Raw genomic sequence first — 9282 nt, 5'->3', positions numbered from 1 at the left:
GCCAGTCTGGACAGATGGTCAAACTTCCCTCAACCTTTATTTATTACTCACTCATTGGTTGATTATATGTGGGTATGTCCATATCATGTCTGCACATGGAGGTCAGAAGTTAACTTGGTGGGAGTCATTTCTCTCCTTCCACTCTGTGAATCCTTTAGATGGAACTCAGATCATCAGGTGGTAAGCCCTTTGACCCATTAAGCATCTTGCTGGTGCAGATACCTCTACTTAAAAAATAATTGCTAGTAGAACCCTGCTTCACCCAGGCATCATGAGAGTGGATTACTTCCGCAGCTGATGGGAGCAGATGAAGTGACCACAACAAAATATTAAGGAGAGAGAGAGAAAGAGAGAACTCAAATTAGGGATCTCCATGGGATCCTTCCGCACAGAGCTCAGGAGAACCTGTGGAAGGGGGGGGGGAAGAATTGTAAGAGCCAGAGAGTCAAGGACACCAGGAGAACAGGATCAACTAAGTAGGTCTCACAGGGTCTCACAGAGACTAAAGCAGCAACCACAAAGCCTCCATGGTTCTGAGCTAGGTGCTCTGCATAGATGCTATGGTTGTTAAGAGTCCTGCAAAAACAGCAAGCTAACAGTAGGACATGAGTTATCTCTGAGTTTTTTGTCAGCCCTTGGCTTTCTTATCCTCCCACTGGATCGTCCCTTCCAGCCTTGAAAAGAGTCTGTACCTAGTCTTGCTGTAACTGGTTCTGCCATGTGAGGGTGCTTTTTCTGAGAGGCCTGTTTTTTTCTGAAGGGAAACAGAAGAGGAGTGGGTCTGGGGAGCAAGAGAGGGGGAGTAAGAGGAGTGGAAAGAGAAGAAACTTCAGTCAGATGAGAGAAAATTTAAAAGAAAATGGGAGAGAGAAAAATAGTGCTAGATAATTTTTACTGTGTTTGTTCATGATCCAGAATCAACCTTGGTGCCTTTCAAGGAATATATTGTACTAACGTAGTTTAAATCTGTGAATTCTCTTTATCTCTTCATCAGTAGTTATGAAGTAGCCTCAAAAAATAGACCTGCTCTATGACACAGCTGCACTACTCAGAACACACCAGTGATCCTGGTCCTCAGGATGCTGAGGCAGGAGGATGATGAATTTGAGGCCAGTGGGCACTTTAACCCCACAGCCATCTCTGCAGTCCCTGGATGGAGTTCAGCTGCCATCAACGTAGATGCACAGGTGTCTAGCTGTTTGTTAATATCTCAGGTAGATCCCACAGTTCCTCCTCACATTTGTAGAAGCCCTCAGTCTCTGTGCATCTGTTTGTTTGTGTGACTCTGTGTCCCTGTGTCTTTATGGATGTGTCTCTCTTTGTGACATGCTTCTGCCTGTCTGTGTCTTCTGCTTTTCTGTCTTTCTCCCCTTGTGTCTTTGTCTCCCTATCTCTGACTCCTCATTTGAATGTCTTTGTGCTGTGTCTCCTGCATGTCTTCACATTTTTGTTCTTCTATATGTCTCTTTATCTCTGTCTTTCTCTTTATCTGTCTGTCTCCATATCTCTCTGCCTGTGTAGCTGTATATGCATCTCTCTGTCTCTTTGTCCTTCTTAAACCTATGTTGTTATTTCCCTTGGAAATGTCCTATGGCAAACAAATTTTAGAGGTAGGGACAGGTTTCTTTCTTCTGAACAGTGTATGTGCTGGGCAATTAATTAATGAACACTTGTCCATGCTGCATCCCTGGTGTATTTAATGTAGTTCCCCAAGCACCCCAGCAGGTGAAACAGATATTTATCAACCCTCCTAACCATCTGTTCCCTCTTCAGTGTCTGATCTGCATAGGAGTATAGTGATAGTCCTAACCCAGGTGGGCTCACACTAAGCTCCTGAAAACTAACCTGTTCCACATAAAGAGGGGCCTGCAAATCAGCAGCTGCTTCCAGTTTAAGTTAGGAAGAATTTACCTCCATAGCATCTTGAGGCATTAAGAGTTCCTGTCTTGCACAATCTTCAGACAGCCGTCCCCAACCTCTGGACCCTTTAGTCTTGTGTACATGTCCACTCTATTATTCAATGTCTTCTTCCTGGGAAGGGCATAGAACAAGGCTTGGTATTTTTAATCCCAGAAGATCCAGGAACACTCTAGCACAGCAAATTGCCACCTAGGAGACCAGCATGAGGCCAGGACTAAACAAAGAGCAAGCTGGTTCTGACTTGGGTATTTGTAGTGGTGAATGCCTTTAATCCTAGCACCCCAGGAGGCAGAGGCTGGAGAATCTCTATGAGTGTGAGGCCATCCTGTTCTACATTATGAAGAAATGTCTAGAAATAAACAGTTCTGGGCCTGGATTCCTGTGCTGTGACTCACTTGCTTGGGACACAAAGTAAGCAGTGCCCCTAGGCACTCCCCCCATAGCCTAGGTACTGTCATACCATTCATATTCTGGTGGACCAGGGCTGACCACAGTGGCCAACAGAATAAAGTAGGTGTATGGGGTGTACACTGAACGGGAGAAAGGTCTGTCACCTTCTGGCTCTTTGCCTACATGTGTCTCTATATGGTGTCTATGTTTCTTCTCTACCTCAATATCTGTGTGTCTGTCTCCCAGTGTGTTTCTCTTTGAATTGCTCTACATCTCTGTCTCTGTGTGTCTGTCTGCAAATGACTCTGTGTCTCTGTTTTTCTATGTGGCTCTTCATGCACACATATCCCCTATCTCGGTGTGTCACTATATACGTGTCTCTGTCTCCCTGCCTCTCTTTTTCTGTGTGTTTTTGTATAATGATACTATATGGAAAACAATATATTTATTTACCAGAGAGAGAGTCGCACAAACCAGGAGTTAGAAGCGTGGCTGGCTTCCAGGAGAAAAGGGATGTTCCTTTTCCTTTCACTTCCTTTTATATCTACCTGTGTGAGTTTACATGTCCCCGCCCTCATGGGTGGATAGGTTTGTGGGGTTCACTCCTACATTTTTGTTTATGTGTCCCTGTTTGTCTCTCTGCTGCTCTTTTTGTTTCTGTGCATCTGTTTCTGCCCCATGTATTTCAGCCAAAACTGGAAAATAAAATGAAGAAAACAGAAAGGAAAGGAAGAAAGGCAAGAGGGTAGCAGTCAGGAGGACACAGATCCCTTTCCCATGAGGCAGGAGGCTGGTCTGAAGGACACATGAAGGGGACTGATTGTCCCCAGGAATCAGTCACATTCCCGGAAACATTCATGGTAGCATTTCCCTCTCCACAGGGAGATTTTGAGTTGTGTTTGTGCATGGGAAGCCTACCTAGGTCAATAAGATATTGATAGCTCATTAAATAACTGCAGGTAATCAGGAGGCCTGAGCATCCACCTTCTTTATCTGTCAGTGGGTACCTACAATTCCAGGTGCTCTCAGTTCATCCTGGGATTGGGAATCGGCCTCATGCCTGACCTGACATCAGAACAGGAGGATACGAGGACCCCTGGCTGTACATTAGTGTTCTGAACCCATGGAATAGGGGATTTAGGAAGGCAGCTATCTGGAATAGATACCTGAGGATACCTCCCTGGGGAACCCAGCCAGATGAATTCAGGGAAAAGAGAGTCAGACTGCATTAAACCCTATTTTGTGACAAATTGACATTCCAGTCTTTTGAGTTTTAAGGTAAGAAAATGCTTAACCCCTTCCCAGCTGCTACTGAGGCTACAGTATTCTTCTTAGGAAACTAGTTTCTCATAGAACTTACAGAATGACATCTTTTGCCTGCCTATGGGACAAGAATGCCAGGCTCAAGGTCAGTATGCTACTGACTCCGATGACATTCTTGCTCCGGTCCAAGTACATCAGCTTCCTGTGACTGCCAAGCATGGATGCTATAGCATGGCAAGCGTGGGAGGTGAAGCTGCACCATTCCAGCCTGTAGGACAGACACAGACAGGGGTGAAGGCGGCACGCCCCACCATCTGAGGACTCAGCTCAGAGTGCCCAGCCCCAGATTGCACAACAGCTGAGCCATATTGCAATCCCCTAGCAAGCTTCAGATTCGGCAAGGATTCTTGCCTACAGGGGTACAAAAGTAGCAGGTGCTTGGGAGTTTATTCTGTGGTTAAGAGCTACAGAGAAAAATGCTGTGTTAGAAATAATATGCTAGCATGTAAACGTGGCACTTATAGCTGTTTGCTATATTCCCTCCTGATAGGTGGAGGAGGCATGCTCAAAAAGCCAGGTAAGAGACTGAAACTTTCAAGGCCCAGAAAGTTTCCTAAACTTACAGGACTCAAAATGTCCCTCCCTCTGCTTGTTATAAGCGGTAATAACTGCTGAGGAGACTCTCCAGGGGGGTTGCCTACAAGTTGTATATGAGGCTCTACAAGAAGCAGCCTCTAGGAATGGTCAACAATACTGGGCAGTCAACAGTACATATGTTGGTAAACACTTTCCAGGTAAAACCATATTTTCAGAATGACTGTCTAGAGCTGCCAGATTCCTGAGTGGAAGGAACAATCTGGAAGTGCACCCTGAGAGAACGTAAGGTAGAAGAACCTTGGCCTCAGAGAAGAAAATGGAGGGAGACTCTTTCCAGAATTGACAATTTGCAGTCAGCATCTGCCAGAGAGTCACAAAGTAGGATGACCCCATCGTCACTCAGCCTATTACAACTCAGGTCCAGACTTCTCAGGCCTTTGTTGTTCTTGAGAGCTGATGTCATGTGCTCACAGCAAGCTGAAGTCAAGGAACACTGCCTCAGCCTGAAAGGAAATAACCAGAACACTCTTGAATGGCCCTTACTGCTTCCATGTTTTTGACAAATATGACATCTTTATTAACCTCCCAGGGAACATGGTAGGGATAAAAGGAAGGACTGAAAGATGGGAGGAGAGCTGTGGAATGTTGCCTTCTGGCCATGAGGTAACTCTTGTGCTCATTGACACACAGCAGCTATGGTTGCTGGCATGAGACCTGCACAAGATCAAGTTAAAAATCCACCATACACTGGGGAAGGACTAACAAGTCCTCACCCCTAACCAAAGAGCTTGTTATAGTTGATGGCAGCTAGGTGAGCGAGAGTCATTTGTTTTGGGGTGTGTTGTCCCCAGTAACTTGCCAGTGCTCTAATGGATGGCCATACATACATATTGCAGATAAGTAGCACTAATTTTTTGCATGGTATGTGTATGCACGTGCATCCTTGGTTGCTTCTGTGTGCACATTCATGTGTGTGTGTGTGTGTGTGTGTGTGTGTGTGTATGTGTGTGTGTGTGTGCTGATGACATAATACACATGTTGAGGGGTCTAAAGACAATTTTCCAGGCTTGGTTATCTCCTTTACAAGACCTGGCTATCTCCTTTAACTACATTGTTCCCTGGACTCTAACTCTGGTTGTCAAGCAGTGCATCTTGCCAGCTGAGTTGGGAGGTTTTGTTACCCTATTTCCTGTCTGCTCTGTGGTTCACACCTACAGACTCAATATGTCTGGCTGTCTCCTGCTCCTGCCACTATGTCTTTCTCATGAGGACAGAATGAGTATTCCCCTCAAACCTTGTGCCACAATGAACAATTTTTTTCTGGAGTAACTTCTTGTTGTGTATTTGGATACACAAATGATAAAATGACTAATATGGACTCTGAGGAAAGCTGTCTAAGGAATACATGTCAGTGCAAGATAAATGGTCAACAGATAATCATTTAGAAAGCATTCTGGGCTGGGTGGTTGTGGCACTTGAGTTTAATCCCAGCACTCAGGAGTGAGAGGCAGGAGAATCTCATGAGTCTGGTTTATAAACTGAGTTCCAAAGATAGACTTAGAAGCCCTGTCTCAAAAAACAGAGAGAGAGAGAGAGAGAGAGAGAGAGAGAGAGAGAGAGAGAGAGAGGAAAAGAAGCAAAAGAAGCAGCAGAAGAAGCAAAAGAAGCAGCAGAAGCAGCAGCAGTGGCAGCAGCAGCAGCAGCAGCAGCAGCAGCAGCAGCAGAAGAAGAAGAAGAAGAAGAAGAAGAAGAAGAAGAAGAAGAAGAAGAAGAAGAAGAAACAGAAAAAGAAGCAGAAGCAGAAGAAGAAGAAGAAGAAGAAGAAGAAGAAGAAGAAGAAGAAGAAGAAGAAGAAGAAGAAGAGGAGGAGGAAGAAGCAGACGAAGAAGACGCAGACGAAGAAGACGCAGAAGACGCAGAAGACGCAGAAGACGCAGAAGACGCAGAAGACGCAGAAGACGCAGAAGACGCAGAAGACGCAGAAGACGCAGAAGAAGAAGCAGAAGAAGAAGCAGAAGAAGAAGCAGAAGAAGAAGCAGAAGAAGAAGCAGAAGAAGAAGCAGAAGAAGAAGCAGAAGAAGCAGAAGAAGAAGCAGAAGAAGAAGCAGAAGAAGAAGCAGAAGAAGAAGCAGAAGAAGAAGCAGAAGAAGAAGCAGAAGAAGAAGCAGAAGAAGAAGCAGAAGAAGAAGCAGAAGAAGAAGCAGAAGAAGAAGAAGAAGAAGAAGAAGAAGAAGAAGAAGAAGAAGAAGAAGAAGAAGAAACAGAAGAAGAAGAGGAGGAGGAAGAGGAAGAGGAAGGGGAATATGATGATGAGGAGGAGGAGGAAGAGGAGCATTCTGATCCACAGCAGCAGAGTGATAGCAAGAAGACATTATCCCTAAGGCATCATTCATTCAGGTTGCCCCTTTTCCCTCATTTAATTAGGAAGGTCCCTGTTGCCATAACTGTCACTGAAAACACAGCTTTGCAAATACATGAGATTGCCAAGAGGAATTTTTGTTTTGTTTTGTTTTTTGAGACAGGGATTCTCTGTAAAGCAGTCCTGGCTATCCTGGAACTCACTCTGTAAACCAGGCTGGTCTTGAACTCACAGACTTCTGCCTTCCTCTGCCTCCTGTGTAGTGGTATTAAAGTTGTCTGCCACCGCCTCCTGGCTTAAAAATTTGTAGCCCAGGCTTGCATCAAACTGGTGATCCTCCTGTTAATGCCTCCTTCAGCAAATCCTACCAGTGTGTGACTCCACAATCAGTGCCAAGATAAATTTAATGTAATCTAGTGTTCAGACTCTTTGACCTCCATCTAGTAGCTCCCCCAATGATGCTCCTCCACATCCATAAAATCTAAACATTTCCACTGTGTGGGTTAAGGAGGACTCAGCCAGTAGATTACTTGCCTACAAAATGACAGTAGTAACAACTTTCCTATATACTTTGAACTCATTCCTCATTTCACAGTAGCCTTGTTGGTCTGCATAAGGTTTGCACAAGGTCAAGCCAGTCAGCACTCCATCACCCTCTGCATAAGTACCATGCCCCCTGCTGTGGGCTCACTCCACCCTGCGGTGCCTTGTTTCATCAGCCCCTAGCAGAGCAGGCAAATTCAAGCTCCCTGGAAAACCTTGTAGCAGCTTGTCACATTCACAGATAAGAACAGAGAGACAGAGACAGAAACAGAGATAGAGACAGAGAGAATAAATGCATGCTTATAATCCACTCACTTTGTCAACTTTCATACAGTCCAGGACACAAGTCATTTTAATACTTACACCCACTTTCAGACTGAGTCTTTCTATTGAACACCTTCAAGGCAATCTCCCACAGGCATCTCAAAGGTCCACACTCTGATCCAGATAGTCACATGCTGAGAGTCTCTTTTCAGCTGCATCCATCCCAGCATTCGGGAGGCAAAGGCAGGGGAATCACTGTGAGTTTGAGGCCAGCCTGGTCTACAGAGCTAGTTCCAGGACAGCCTCCATAACAATACAGAGAAACCCTGTCTCAAAAAAAAAAAGGAAACAAAATCATCAGGATACTTATCCTCCTGCATAAATGAATCCTTAACAGACTCCTAGTCTCCCCTCCCCACTACAGAGTTCCAGGAAGAAAATACTTGTAGACTTACACCAGTCTCTGCAAAGGACATGTAAAATATTTCAAAGCTCTACAGATATGCCTCGACCCTGCATCCCTCAAGTTGTTCTCTGCCAGGCCCAGGTGGGTAAGCATCATACGGTGTAAGACTGGAACTCTTAATGCCTCAAGATGCTATGGAGGCAAATCCTTTCTAATGTAAACTGGAAGCAGCTGCTGATTTGCAGACCCTTCTTTGTGTGGAACAGGCTAGTTTTCAGGAGGTTGGTGTGAGCCCCCTCTGGGTTAGGGACTATCACTATATTCCTATTCAGATCAGACACTGAAGTGGGACCGGGTGGTTACAAGGGTTGGTAAATCTGTTTCACCTGCTGGGGTGCTGAGAGAACTACATTAAATACACCAGGAATTCAGCATGGGCAAGTGTTCATTAACTAATTGCCCAGTACATACACTGTTCAGAAGAAACCTGTTCCTACCTCTAAAAGTTGGCTGCCATAGGGCATTTCCAAGAAAAGTAACAATGTTGGTTTAAGAAGGACAAAGAGACAGAGAGATGCATATACAGCTACACAGGCAGAGAGATATGACACAGACAGGAAGACAGAGATAAAGAGATATATAGAAGAACAAAAAATGGGAAGACATGCAGGAGACACAGCACAAAGACATTCAAATGAGGAGTCAGAGATAGGGAGACAAAGACACAATGAGAGAAAGACAGAAAAGCAGAAGACACAGACAGGCAGAGACTTGTCTCACACAGAGACATACCATAAAGACACAGGGACACAGAGTCACAAAAACAGGCAGAGATGCACAGAGACTGAGAGCTTCTACAAATGTGAGTAAGAACTGAGGGATCTACCTGAGATATTAACAAACAGCTAGACACCTGTGCATCCATGTTGAGGGCAGCTGAACTCCATTGAGGAGCTGTAGAGATGGCTGCGAGGTTAAAGTGCCCACGGGCCTCAAACTCATCATCCTCCTGCCTCAGCCTCCTGAGGACCAGGATCACTGGCACACATGTGTCCTGATAAGTAGTGCAGCTCTGTCATAGAGTAGGTCTATTTTTTGAGGATACTTCATACATACTGATATAGAGATAAAGAGAATGCACAGATTTAAACTACGTTAGTACAATATATCCCTTGAAAGGCACCAAGGTTGATCCTGGATCTTGAACAACCATAGTAAACATTATCTAGCATTATTTTTCTCTCTCCCCTTTTCTTTTCAAATTTTCTTTCATCCTGACTGCAGTTTCCAGTCTTTCCACTCCACTTAGTGCCCCTCTCTAGTCCCCCAGACCCACTCCACTTCTGTTTCCCTTCAGAAAAAAACAGGCCTCCCAGGAAGAGCACCCTCACATGGCAGAACCAGTTACAGAAAGACTAGGCACAGACTCTTATCAAGGCTGGAAGGGACAATCCAGTGGGAGGATAAGAGAGCCAAGGGCTGACAAAAGAGTCAGAGTTAGGAGTCCTGCAAAAACAGCAAGCTAACAACCATAGCATAT

General features: G+C 44.9%; 1 long non-coding RNA gene across 1 annotated transcript; it reads right to left on the bottom strand.

Moving 5' to 3' along the window:
- Nucleotides 1-7647, bottom strand: LOC110339629. Its single transcript, XR_002381668.2, has 3 exons — nucleotides 7436-7647; nucleotides 1912-2031; nucleotides 1-294 (listed from the first exon to the last, which is right to left on the bottom strand). It is a non-coding gene; the product is annotated as an uncharacterized LOC110339629 (long non-coding RNA).
- Nucleotides 7648-9282: the final 1635 nt, after the last annotated feature.

The sequence above is a fragment of the Mesocricetus auratus genome, unplaced genomic scaffold, assembly GCF_017639785.1.
Source record: "Mesocricetus auratus isolate SY011 unplaced genomic scaffold, BCM_Maur_2.0 Super-Scaffold_100037, whole genome shotgun sequence".
NCBI lineage: Eukaryota > Metazoa > Chordata > Mammalia > Rodentia > Cricetidae > Mesocricetus > Mesocricetus auratus.
Note: the sequence above shows the minus strand (reverse complement) of the source record. Positions and strands in the feature narration are given on the sequence as shown.